Raw genomic sequence first — 13,840 nt, 5'->3', positions numbered from 1 at the left:
AAACTCTTTTGTTTACAAGATGCAGAATGTTTAAACATATACCACTTGCTTTCCCCATCTTCTCCTGTGCATGTCCTCCATCAAGGAATTCAGTGTTCCATCAGATATTTTTGAGGCATCCTCTCTGGTCTGCTGTGACAAGTGCGCTTTTCCTAAAATGCCTCTTTAACCAAGATAACAAAGTGTGAAGCTGGATGAACACAGCAGGCCAAGCAGCATCTCAGGAGCACAAAAGCTTTTGTGCTCCTGAGATGCTGCTTGGCCTGCTGTGTTCATCCAGCTTCACACTTTGTTATCTTGGATTCTCCAGCATCTGCAGTTCCCATTATCTCTGCCTCTTTAACCGGTCCAGCAGCTGTTTCAGCCATGGTTCACATTGTTTTTAACAGGCACAGGCTTGCTCTATGTGATGAAGATTAGATTTAACTGGGGCTAGCTTCCCATGAATCTACATCTCCTGCTGAAGCAAGTTGCCACTCGACAGCACATTTAGCACTGGGCTGTTTGCAGCTCTCATTTAAATTCACAGCCAATGTAATGACTGCGTGTTGCCTGTCCTGGTTCAAACTGACATGAGTTAATTGCCCCGTGTGACCAATTACCAAGCTGATCCAATCTTACCCTCACATTGTAGGGTTTGGTTGTGCTGTTTGAAATGAGATGATTTCCTGTTACAGAAGTTGAGGAAATCTGACGTGAATGTCTTAAAGGAAACAGCTGCAGCGACAATCAGAGAAAGGTAAATAATGGAACAAAATTCAGGATTTTATTTACTCGGCCACTTTATTTATATTTGCAGGGTTGTGCTTTATGGCAAAAATGTTAATATTTGGTTAAAAACGAAACTTCTGTCTGCACATGTTGAAGTTTTAGCAAAGCATATCGATATTTTCTGATTATCAATAATTATTTGACAATTTAGCAACTTATGAAAAGCCATTTGGCCAATTTTTAATTCTGCACCAGACGTTGGCAAGAGATTGCAGATTGAATTTAAACCTTTTGGCCTTAATCCTCTTTCCTGCTAAGTTTGGATGTCGAGAAGCTCACTGTCACTTCCCCCCAGGTCAACAGTCAAGCCAAGTCTGGGACAACATAGTTTGCTCAGTGGTTAGCACTGCTCCCTCATAGTGGGATGCTCTTTGGAGAGTCAGTAGAGACTTGATGGGCTGAATGGCCTGCTTCCACACTGTAGGGATTCTGTGGCTTCTGACTTTTGATGGGCCTTCTTGCTGTCTGTTCAGCGGAACAAGGGAAAAGTGAGAATTGTAAGCCTGAGCAGTTTTAACATTTAAGATTAAAGTCACAGCTTCTAGCAATTTGAGTTCAGTTGATATTGGTCGAATTTGCATTCGGAATTCTCAATCATCATTCCAGACTGCTTGTTATAATTGTCTATCACAGCCTTATGAAGTGAGTTAGAAGCAGATTCAAAAGATAAAGATTATGTTTCATTCTGCTGCCTGACATTTTTTTCAATGTCTCATCATAAAAAGTCATTGCTGAAAAGTCAAGACAATGCCCTCAAGCAAGAGCTATGATGCATGAAAGTGCTGTGAGAAATTTGAAAATACTCTGCAGGGAAAGTAGGTTGTGCCCTGGGCCAAAGGACAGAATGCACAGGAAGTGTTAAGAAAATGAGGGATGCACAACATCAGTCTAGCATAATCTTTACATTATTTTTATATCATGCAGTTACAGTATTTGCTGATTGAATTTATAGCATCATGAAGGGCAGATGTAAACTCTTTTTCCCTCTATGAACAAGTTCATAATTCAGTGAACCTCTGTGTATTCATCACAGTGTAGAATATCCCACTTCAGTGATTTTAAGCAAGCCTTGTCTCATTTAATGCTAGTTTGATCTGCCTTCAAAGAAACTAAAGAAAAGCGCAAAGTGAAATCTCGTAGAATCCCTACAAAGTGGAAGCAGGCCATTCAGCCCACACTGACACTCTGAAGACCAAACCACTCACACCCACTCCCTCCTACCCACTCCCTCCTACCCTGTAATGCTGCATTTCCCATGGCCAACCCACCTAGACTGCTCACCCCTGGACAATATAGGCAATTTAGCATGGCCAATCCACCTAACCTGCACATCTTTGGATTGTGGGAGGAAATCAGAGTACCCTGAGGAAATCCATGCAGATAAAGGGAGAATACTAAGACTGGAATCGAACTCAGATCCCTGGTACCGTGACGCTGTAGTGCTAATCACTGAGCCACTGTACTGGTACAGTCCATGCTCTGCTGTTCCTCAAAGTAGGTGCAAGGCTATGCCAATAAAATTCTATTAGACAATTGAAGACATTGAATCAGCAAGGACTCGAAATATTAGCTCTGATTTTTTCTTCACAGATGCTGCCAGACCTGCTGAGTTTTTCCAGCAACTTCTGTTTTTGTTATAATGCCCACTGTTCTCTGTGAAAGGAGAAACCTTTTGACATTTAACCTTGATCTATGTAGTATAAGTTACCCAATTCAAACAATGTGCCTACGTTATCATAGATTTGTCCAAATGCTTGATTGATAGTAGAGCTTAAACATTGCTTAAAAAAGAACATGTTAAGGTGCTTCATCTACAGGACTGTCACACATGAAGACAAATTTTGAAAGGAAACATGAATTTATGCGGCAAGAGGAGAAGGTGCTGATTGTATGGCCGTGGTGAGTATGGCAACATAGTAAGATCTGTTAACAGTAAATTTTCATTGGCTGGTTGACTTCACACTTGGTGAACATGCTCTGACTGTTTGAGGTGTTTTTAAGGGGAGAGAATGCATCAGGGATTGGCCACCTCCAAAAGCATTCCCTCATGACATAATGTGATGCTTGGACAAACTCAATTTGTCTCCACAGATCAGGGTCCTGTGAGTGATTATATTTAGCTTGTAGCACACTCAAATTAATCTCTAAATTGGTATTTCATTTCAATGTTTGATTCAACATGGCCCAGTCTTGATGATCGCAAGATTAAAAGCTTTGAGTTTGCATCTGTTTAAAAACATGTTAATAGTCTAGCTCCCTCATTATTTCAAATCATACCAATGTCTATCCTCTTCTCGGGTAAAAGAACCTAGCTGTCTGACTGTAAGATGTTCAAGAGAGTCATTAAATAATCCCTCCTCAGATCAATAGACAGGGGCTCTACAACTTGCGCTTTGTGAGGGAAACAGTACTGAATATTGTAATTTAGCTCTTGTACAAGAGCATTGTGGTTCTGTTTATTTTAGATTGGCTATTCTTAGATATCTATATTGCATAAACTCTAGCAACTGGCATCCTACCTTTACTGTCTCACATAATGCAACACCTGGGCCTCTTTCCTGTTTAATTATCTTTATTTCAGAGCTTTGAACAGTATAAATATGCTTGGCATTAACCTGACCCTATCTACGTGCAAAGCACTCAGTTTATCTATGTTAATGTCTCCAGCTGCATTACAAGTTATGACACAAAACTGGCAACTGTAATCATAAATAAAAGAGTCACCTTCAAAAATAGGCCAATGAGATGAATGGACAGAGTTTATTTAACTGAAGGTGTATTGCTCATTGGTCCCAATGTGTCAACAAAACTTAACTTGTTTAATTTATCATTGCCAGATTTTTTTGAGAGGAAATAATAGCAATGTTCCCGTCTGCAACATGTTAAATTTGATCTGAATGATTGACATACTATTTTTTCTTCAGAGATTCATCAGTAAGAAAGCAAAGGGAAAAAGATATGTACATTGTCAGAGGTAGTAGGAACTGCCAATTCTGGAGAATTTGAGATAACAAGGTGCAGAGCTGGATGAACACAGCAGGCCAAGCAGCATCGGAGGAGCAGGAAAGCTGATGTTTCAGATCTGGGGTCCAGACCTAAAACGCAGCTTTCCTGCTCCTCTGATGCTGCTTGGCCTGCTGTGTTCATCCAGATCTACACCTTGATGTCTCTTGTACATTGTCATTTTTTAGTTCATAGAAAAATGTTTTTCTGCAGAATCCCAGTGTGAGCAGATCATTGAAGTGGACATGAAGTCCAGATAATAATATAAATGAAGTGAGAGGGTTCTACAAAGGGTTTGTCCCTTATGTTCTCTCGACACCTTACACTGGAGGACACATGCAATGGTTGCAAAGCATGTGGGCAGTGGCAGCAACTGATCCTTGCAGGTCAGAGTTTCTGATGTGTATTGATGGTGAGGCCAGGTGGGTGGATATAACTAAGATCATCTTTGTTTTTGGGACAGCATTGGCTTCACAGAGCTGGATGTTTTTGTTGCCTGCTGATTTTCAATATTACCACGGCTGTAAATCTTCCTGCCCCTACAGAAATGGCTAAATTTTCACCCATGATTCCAAGCCCAGACTACTGCCAAAGAGGTGGATCAGGAGGAACAGCCTGTGGATTTTCTGCAACTGACCAATCTCTTAGAGGTTGGCAGAAAGAAGAATACCGGAACCAATGATTTCCAATCGTCGAGCACGCAGAAGATGCTGTCACAAGATGTCTATATTTATCAGTGCTTTTCTGTGACTACGTGACTCTCTACTTCAGGATGTGTTTACACATAACTATAAAATGCCTCATGTTGTGTGGAAAGAGCAGTGATCAGTGTTTAACATGAAAGCAGTCTGAAGTATTTGACTGTTACATTATGACTGTAGATCTGCTGCAACAATGTGAGAGCTGACACAATGAAGATGTAAATTATGTAGTGCTGATGTAAACACAATGAGTGTGGAAAGTTTTGGACAGGATGCCAGAAGTCTGGGTTTCACCATGGTGTTCTGACTTCATGGTGTGTACGTGTTCTGCTACTGTTGGGTTTCTTAGCTGGAAACCCACCTAATCAACAGCATGGTTTCTGTTCAGCCAAGGAAAATCTGAAGGTATTCACAAGGTTGGGCTGGTCCATTCTCCAATTTTGAAGGAGGCAGAGTGTTGTGAGGAGGTATTTCTGTCCTCCAGAGACTTTTTAAAAAAGAAATCAGAAAGGGTTAACAATGCTAATACTTTTGTTGTTGTGCACGTGGACTTCAAAGAAGTTTTTGATACAATGGCACACCACAGATTTGCAAACAAGGTTACAGCCCATGAAATAAAAGTGACAATAACAAGGTGGATATGAAATTGACTGAGAGATGAGAAACAGAGGCCAATGATTGATAAATATTTTTCAGTCTCTACTGGAGCTCCCAGGCAGTGAGACCTTGCTTTTCTGCTTGAGAGATTAGTGATCTGGACTTTGGTGTACAGGGAAACATTTCAAAGATTGCAGACTATACAAGACTTGGGAGCATTGTAGACTGTGAAGAGGACTTCAAAAGGACACTGACAAATTGCTGAAGTATGCAGAGAGATGGCAGTTGAAGTTCAATGCAGAGAAGTGTGAATGTGTAACATTTTGGTCGGGAAAAAAATAGAGAGAGTGTGTATAAGGTTGCCCATCCAATAATGTGCAGGAAGAGAGAGATGTGAGTGTATAAGTGTTCAAGGGTGGCAGGCAGGTGGAGAGAACAGTTAATGAAGCATACTGTATCCAAGGTTTTATTAATAGAGGTGAGGAAGTTATGTGAACTTGCTTAAGACAGTAGTTAGATCTCAGCTGGAGTACTCTATGTAGTTCTGAGCACCACATTTCAGAAAGGATGTGTGCAGGAGAGGTTATAAGTGCGATGCTCCGGGGATGAGAAACTTCAGTTACAGGATAGATTGGAGAGGTTAAGACTATTTTCCTTGGTGATGTGATGGCTGAGGGAAGATTTGATAGAAGCCTTCAGAATTGTGAGAAATCTGGATCAAGAAGCAGAAGACAAAGTTTTAAAGTGTATTACAAAAGAAGCAAATCTGAAGTATGAAAATTGTTTTCACACAGCACATAGATAGGGTCTGGAATGCACTGTTTGGAAGTGAGGCGTAGGCAGATTCAACACAAACATTCAAACAGTCATTGATGATTATTTAAATCAACTAATCTGTAGGTTTATGGGGAAAAGGCAAAAGAAAGGCATTGTGTAATTTTGGACAGCTGGACATTTTGTGCTGTAAAACATATGTACTCTGTGATCCTAGACCATAAACAATGCTATTAGGGGCACTGCTCTCGAAGCTGTCCTCATATCTCCGACATTGCTAGGTCTCCTAAAGCTTAGCAATTTCAGCAACCCTTAGAAAAAACTGTAAACTATGTTAACTCAGATGCTTTGAACCTTATTTAAATATTTAAATTGCTAAACCTACCCATCAAAGCAGGTTGGTAACACACCCCTTGTCTCAGTTTCATTTAATCATGCAGGTGAAGGCTTTTGGAATGAGTTTGAGAATTTTCAAGTTTTATTATCTGATCTGATGACAACCTTACACAACAAAACATCAAGATTGACTGTCCTCCTCACTTACTCCTAGCAGCAAGTTCCATATTCTTTCAATTGTTTGGGCAAAAACTGTACTGACTGCATTTATTGGAATCATTGGTGACTGTCAAGTGACTATCCATTCTGTTACTTGTATCCTAACTCTACATGGTCCATTTTTAAGACACGTCGTAGCTAATGCCAGGACAGTGGGTCAAAACACAAGTAACTTGAAATTCAAAATGTGCTTATTTATTTCTGTTAAAAAGGAAGGATGAGTCAAACAAAAAATGTTGTGAGTATAAATTGAATGGCTGGAGAGGGAGGCTGATGGAATACTACACATATAGTGTGAAGAGAACCTTAATCAACAGCTCTTCAAATCAGGGGAAGAGGCAGGTCATAACAGATTGGTCTGCGATCTCTCGTGGTGACGGAGATAATGAAGGATTGAAGATGCCTGTTCAACAGCAAGCAGCTGCCTGAAGGTTATGTCACAAACTGCACACACACTTTGTGTTCCCCTAGCTGGTGACTGGGAGGAAGGGGACAAACCACATTAACCTCGTCTCAGCATGCCTTCTCCTCAGGAATCAGCATTGTACCATTGAGCGTTAAAGGTTTGGAAGAATGCCAGCAAGGCCTCTCAGGAGGTTCATCCCAGGGCACTCCATGTGTGGCCTGTCACTCTACTGATCCTCCGTCACTGACTTCCTCACCTCCAATAGTATAAGCTAAGAAGGATACATGAGACCTCGCCCTCTTGAAAGCCGGAGTGTTCACTGTCTCAAACTACCAAAGAACACTCACCAAGATTATTTCAGGAAATGCAGAATAGCAGTCAGCAGGTTGTTTTTACATGAACTATGGATACTGATGCTGTATTTAGGTGTAATAATAGAAAAAGGATGATTAATAAACTGTAATTGTGTAAAGGTAGCTCAGGTGTCTAATCTTTAAATAGATGATGCTTATTTGGAAATACATGTTTAATTTCACTTTATTCATGCTCACTGTATTTTTAATATGATGTCAGTTGTTGTAATCGTTGGGTGCATTGACCATTGCTTCCAATCAGCGATGTGGCTGAACCATTTATTGGGTCACGCCACCAGCAATGTCATCTCAGAGTATCAGGCCAAGGCCCTGGGATTAATCGTTGGGCTTTATATGCTCAGGATGAATCTGGAAAACTAACAGACCTCCATCCCTTTGTTGGTGCTGCCTGAGCAGTGAGAGTAGCTGATTTGATGCATGTCTTATTGGCAACCACATGACAGAGCTCTTTGCAAGGTATTGCTCCCTGTTAGAACATGTGCCAGTGAGACATGTGTGACTCCCTGCCAAATTAAAAATATATGCGGATTCCAATATAGCAAGCATTTGGGGTTGCCTGTGCCAAAGACTTTGCAGTTTTTTTTCCCTCCAGGTGCTGGATGATTTCAGTTTTGTCAAGGTAATGTTTCAGTTCAGCTGGCATTGACATTGTGACTTTAAGCAACATCTATTTTGCCCGTGAGATATTATATTTCAGATTGGCTTAGACACAAGGTTACTGTACCAGCAGTATCAGGTGAAAATGTTAACTTTTAATGCAGCCATAAGGCAAAAGTATAATTCAATTAAACATCTGTGATCATGAGAGAACACTGGGCTCCTAGCCACCAGCACATGATGGCCTATAATGTGTTGAAATGATGCTGGTCAGGTATCTGGTGGCAGAGAAGGTGTCAAGGGCATGTGTATTATGTAGCACCAATGCCCAGCCTATGCTGCTGTATCCATACCACCCACCCCTTCATCAGCAGCATTGCTTTCCCCTTCCTCCTCGACAATGAAGATATCTAGTTCTTGTACCCCCCATCTGGCTCCCCAACCTTACGGGGCAAGGTTGTGTTGGGTGCGGCAGACCACAATAACCCTGGATACACTCCCTCTGGTTCATACTGTAGTGCTCTGCCTGAGCAGTCTAAGCAATGAAATCTCATTCTTGGGATTTAGTAGTTGGTTGTATTGTCCCTGTTGGGACATAGATAACATCATACCACTCTTCAGCTGCACTTTGTGGTTCTGCATGGTTTCATTAGCAAGGTCCTTCAATGGGTATCCCCTGGTACCAAGGAACCAGCCCTGCAGGTGATGATGAGGAGACATCTCAAATGGCACCTGTGAGATAATGAAGATATAGGAATCATGCAAGCGCCCTGCGCGCACTCAGATACACACAAACACACGTACACTCTCTGTCTCTCTCTCTCTTTCTCTCTCTCTGCCTCTCAAACAAGCACACACATGCATACATGCACACACACACTCACAAATGCACATACACACACACACACACTCTCTCTCTCTCTCTCTCTCTCTCTCAAACAAGTGCACACACACATACACACTCTCTCTCTGTCTCTCTCAAACAAGCACTCACACACATAACCCTAACTGAAGGGATTACATTCCCCTGATCATATTTGGATGTTAGCTGATTGACACTCTAGAATTAGACAAAAATGAGAACACTCGTAACCATTGTTCACATATATTAAATGCACAATGTTAAGGGCTGTCCCTTTATATAGCCAATTGAATGGATCAATGACTCTGCCCAACCAAACCACTCTTCCCAACGCAAGGAATCACATTTTTGAATCTGCTGCAATTTCAGGATTAGTTGCAGGAAATAGTGTGAGTCGCTTATAATACTTCCACCATCACCTCCTCTCTTCCTCAGAGACTCAACAACCACCTCAAATTCCTTGACCCACCCAATAAAACCATTTATATCTTTCTCTTATCTTTGAGCCTACCATCATTACCCTCGACCCTATAACCATCACCTTTGCATGCCCTCTCTCCGCTCTGAGCCGATACCATTTATCTGTGTCAAAGTCACCATTACCCCAGTGTGAAATATGAATCAAATGTGCCATTTAATTCCATGGCCCCCACACCCAATGTATGAGACAACATTATACCCAACCTGGAACTCCCATAATATTGTATCCCACTCTCCCTCTTCCTGTGACTATTGTCTCTGATGCACAGTTTGCTTTAGTCCCCAGGACCTTATTATTGACAGCACTAATCCTACCCTTTGAGACTATCTCTACCAACCATCTCTGCCATTAAACTCCTCCCCTATTCCATAACAACATGGGCACCATGTACATGACATAAAGCCCTTTCCTTCTCCACATGTTGCTACTCTCTGATCTTCCTTCTCTGTATGAGCCAACCTCCCTCATTGCCTCCCTTCACCCTGCCCTTGGAGAGCCCTGCCTCATGCCCTTAGACCTCAGCCTCTCTCCATCCCTTTCTGGATCCCTGCTTCAGACAGCCTCACTCCCTAATAGGGATAGTTCTGTCCTGTTGCTTCTTGCTGTCACTACCTGATCTCAATCATAGCCCGTCATGGATCAATTCTTCCCAAAAATGGTAAGACAGCAACTATTGCCTCCAGCTCTCATAAGTACACTACCTATTCTGCTGCTTCCACTCATACACATGATCAAGAAAGTGCACTTAATTCTGGTGAAATTGCCGTTGAATGTCTTTGCATAATATTCAGCTGTATATAACAGGGCTTCTTGGTGCTTTCTTTTTCATTTAATTGAAATGAATTATTTCATATCATTTGTATTTAAGAAGTGCAGTGAAAAGTACAATATATTGCCAAGCTCCAGCACCAATTTTGAGTCACAGAAGATATTGAGATATGACTAGAATATGACTAGAAACAGAGTTCTTCCTCTTGTCTTGTGCTTTGCTCTACTTTGGGGGGGTGGGGTGTTCTTCACAATGGGTTCCGAGCCCACCAATGCCCCCGGGCCCACCAATGCCCCCGCTTCATAGTCCATTCCAGGAGTACCACTCTGGGGCCACCATCACGCGACTACATTCCAGGAGTACCACACTGGGCTTACCATGCCCTGCCGATGCAAACACCAATCCCATTGATCTACCAGGAGCACTGATCTGGACCTACCACATCTCTGCAGCTGAAGCCCATCATCCTGATTTAGACACCTTTTCTGCTGAGAGCAGAGGATGTCCTGCTGTCACCACCGTCTTGAAAGCTGGTGCTAAGACTGCAACCTCAAATACTGCACTGGTGGGCCCACCAATGCCAAAGTTGGCATGGTCTGGCACCATCTCCTGCCACTGGGCCATCAGGAAGATCAACCCACCTTCAATTCCCTGAACATTAAATGATATAATTTCATCTCACTGATTTTGAGTTTATTGCACAATTTAGTACCCCTACCCACAAAGCTTCCCAACCTAAGAAGCAATAAAATCTCTCATTTATTGTGTACAAAAGCAGCCTCATATTTCCTGAAAATTATTGATTTTCCCTCAGTTGGAGTATCAGATTCACTCTCAATCATTGAACATTTAAGAAGGCTGTGAAGGCTTGTGAGGCGATGCAGAAATGTTTTACACAAATGGTGTCAGGGTAGGAGGACTTCAGTCAAGTGGATAGATTGAGATGCTAAGCTTGTTCTTATCATATGAGGGAAGGCTGAAAGGAGACTTTTGCGAGGTGCCCAGAATCATGTGAAATCCAGACAGACCACTTGGGGAGAAAAACTGGCCCTGCTGGCAGAATCAGAAGACAAAGTGTTTCCACTCACAAATGAAAATGCAGCTCACAAACCTGGAATTTCTGCCAGAGCTCAGGTGACACGTTTTGTTAGAACTCTGCTATTGCCAATTGCCTCTCTACAGATAAAAACCCCTTCCCACCCTGATATAATTAGTGCTGTCAGATTGTAGCCTCCAGGGCATAGGATTTCCTACTTTTTGAAGTCCCACTTGTAGACTTAGACAAATTCTGGTGTATTATTTGAAGCCAACAGGCTGTTGGAGAAATGTAGTTCTGCCCTCTGGATGGGTTTGGTTGCGCACCACTGAGTGGGGAGCGGGGAAGGGTGGTTTGTTGAGATGGGTGGAGGACCTTTAGATTCTTAATATTAGTCATTTAAAACCAAAAAAAAACTGTACATCTTGCATGCTGGTTAAAGGACGCACTATGGGTTATTACCTAAATGGTGAGAGGTCACAGACCTCTGAGATGCAGAAACGGAATGATCTGGGTGTCTTGGAGCATGAGTTGCAGAAGGTTTTTGTGCAGGTACAGGAAGTAATCAGGCAGTCTAATAGAGCCTAATGGCTTATTGTGAGGGGAGCTGAATGCAAGAACAGGGAGGTTATGATGCAGTTATACAGACATTGGTGAGACCATATCTGAGTAGTGTGTAAAGTACTGGTCTTCATGCTCAAGGAAGGATGTTAATACATTGGAAGCAGTTTAAAGAACACTTACCAGCCCAATGCCTGGAACAAGTGCATTGCTTTATGAGAAAAGGCTAGACAAGTTGGGCCTGTTCCCTCTGGTGTTTAGAAGAATCAGAAATGACTTAATTGAAACATATAAGATCCTGAGGGACTTGGCCATCTGAATGTTGAAAGGATGTTTGCTCTTGTGGTAGAATCTAGAACAAGGGTTATTGTTTAAAAATAAGGGGTTGTCTATTTAAAACAGAGATGCAGAAACCCATTTTTTTCCTCAGAGGGTTATGAGTCTTTGGAATTCCTTTTCTCCAAAGGCAGTGGATATAGAATCTTTCAACATTTTTAAGGCAAAGGTGGAAATGTTTTTGATTAACAAGGGGATGAAAAATTATCAGAGATATGCAAGAATGTAGAATTGAGGTTAAAATCAGCTATGATCTTATTGAATGATGGAGCGTACACAAAAGGGGAAATTAGGTAATGTTGTTCCATGTTCCTATGTTTGTATTAGGCAGAGGCTAGGAAAACCTCACCACATAAAGTTGGACAGGAATTGAAAATCCAGACAAGCTCATTGATGGAATTGTGCCTGCTGCAGCATAAATGCCTAATGCCCCTATACAAGTTTATTAACAGCCTGATCAATGTCTTGTTGTCATATCATAAGAAATTCCCAATATAGATCTATAATGAAGAGTTCACATTAAACTCATGTGAAGGCAGGCAAGGATGTTTAGCAAAAGTCAAAGTAGTCTAAAATAGTTACTTTAAAGACTTGGTATAAAATAATGTACTTTAGTGCAGTTCAGAGAAGTTTAAAACCAAGACTAGAGAAGGAAAGACTGTAAGGTCAGGTCAGGCCACAATGTTGATGTACAAATGTACCCAAAGTGTTTGTGAGGAAATTAATTACAACGAAGAGTCATGGAGAGAATATTGTGGATTCAGTAGCATTTTCAGGGCCAGTATGATTCAGCCACTCTACATAATTGTACATAAATGATCAGATCTTTGCCATAATGTAGGGGTTCGGGATTTACGTAGTTTTAGATTGTCGACAGTCCACAAGGCAAATGGCATCCTCGGATATTTTGAGAAAACATATTACATAATCTGTCTTCCCTTCCATCTTATTTTCATATCCCCTCATAAGATAGGATTGCATGTAAAGAAAGGTAGCACTTGTAGAATCATTTGGGAATGGACTTGAAGAAAATACAGAAGAGGACATGCGCTTGCTGAACTCAGGTCTCTGTAAAAACATGTGACTCACATTCTTTACTTTCCTTACTTTTGTGCACTTTAACACTGAAGCCTATTGTAACATTTTTGTATGAGACACTGCAACCTGGTGCAATGGGCACCTATTCTCCAAGAAGTATAATATGACATGCGTTTCAAAATATGTTCTTCTTCTGCTCTTCCTGTTACCCCTAGGAAAAGCCTGCTCAGCTAACTGTATAGCCTTATCCTAGCACCTCTCAAAAGCTTGCACCACCTAGTCATTAGCACTACCATAAATGATCCATCTGCAAAGGGGGTGATGATCTTGTAGAAAGTAGCAATAGAGAGAGCTTAGGAAAGCACTGAGCATCAGTTCCACGCCTCAGTAGGGAAAAATGAAGTGATATAGTTGTTGGATGATGGAATACTGTACTATGGCACGTGTTAAGCCAACCATTGCAGCATTTAAGGGAAAAGTGGACAAATCATTGAAACCAAGAGAGATACACAATGTGGTAAGAGCAGTAGGTTTAGTTTTAGATTGATCTAACAAAGCACTACCACAGATATCCCTTGGCTTAAATAGCCATCTTCTGGATAGTAATCTAACACTTTTAAACTTATTTTTCCTAACCAACTTGTTCAGAGATGTCATTACACAGCTTTGGAGCACATGGGACTTCCTGGTCTAGGCATAGGGACATTATCACTGTACTACAAGAACATCCCTGGGTGGGCTGGAACCACTAACCTTTTGGTTAGCAGCCAAACACACTAACTGATTGTGACATAAGCACAGAGAACATGTACTGCTATGACTCAGATTCAAGGCGAGTTTGCTGCAACACTGACTCTCTAACATGTTTTATCACTCATTGATAATAACGTACAGCTGGGTCCAATGGAGAAAATTGCTTGGCATGGAGAACAAGCACATGTGGAAGAGATGTGAATACATTGGCAGAAAAAGACCTCTT

General features: G+C 41.5%; 1 long non-coding RNA gene across 1 annotated transcript; it reads left to right on the top strand.

Annotated features, from left to right (window-relative positions):
* The first annotated feature begins 658 nt into the window (after positions 1-658).
* Positions 659-4,465, top strand: LOC132209787 (uncharacterized). The gene is made up of 3 exons (XR_009445873.1): positions 659-739; positions 2,589-2,670; positions 4,320-4,465. It is a non-coding gene; the product is annotated as an uncharacterized LOC132209787 (long non-coding RNA).
* Positions 4,466-13,840: the final 9,375 nt, after the last annotated feature.

The sequence above is a fragment of the Stegostoma tigrinum genome, chromosome 6 (assembly GCF_030684315.1).
Source record: "Stegostoma tigrinum isolate sSteTig4 chromosome 6, sSteTig4.hap1, whole genome shotgun sequence".
NCBI lineage: Eukaryota > Metazoa > Chordata > Chondrichthyes > Orectolobiformes > Stegostomatidae > Stegostoma > Stegostoma tigrinum.
This window is presented reverse-complemented; position numbering and strand designations above follow the sequence as displayed.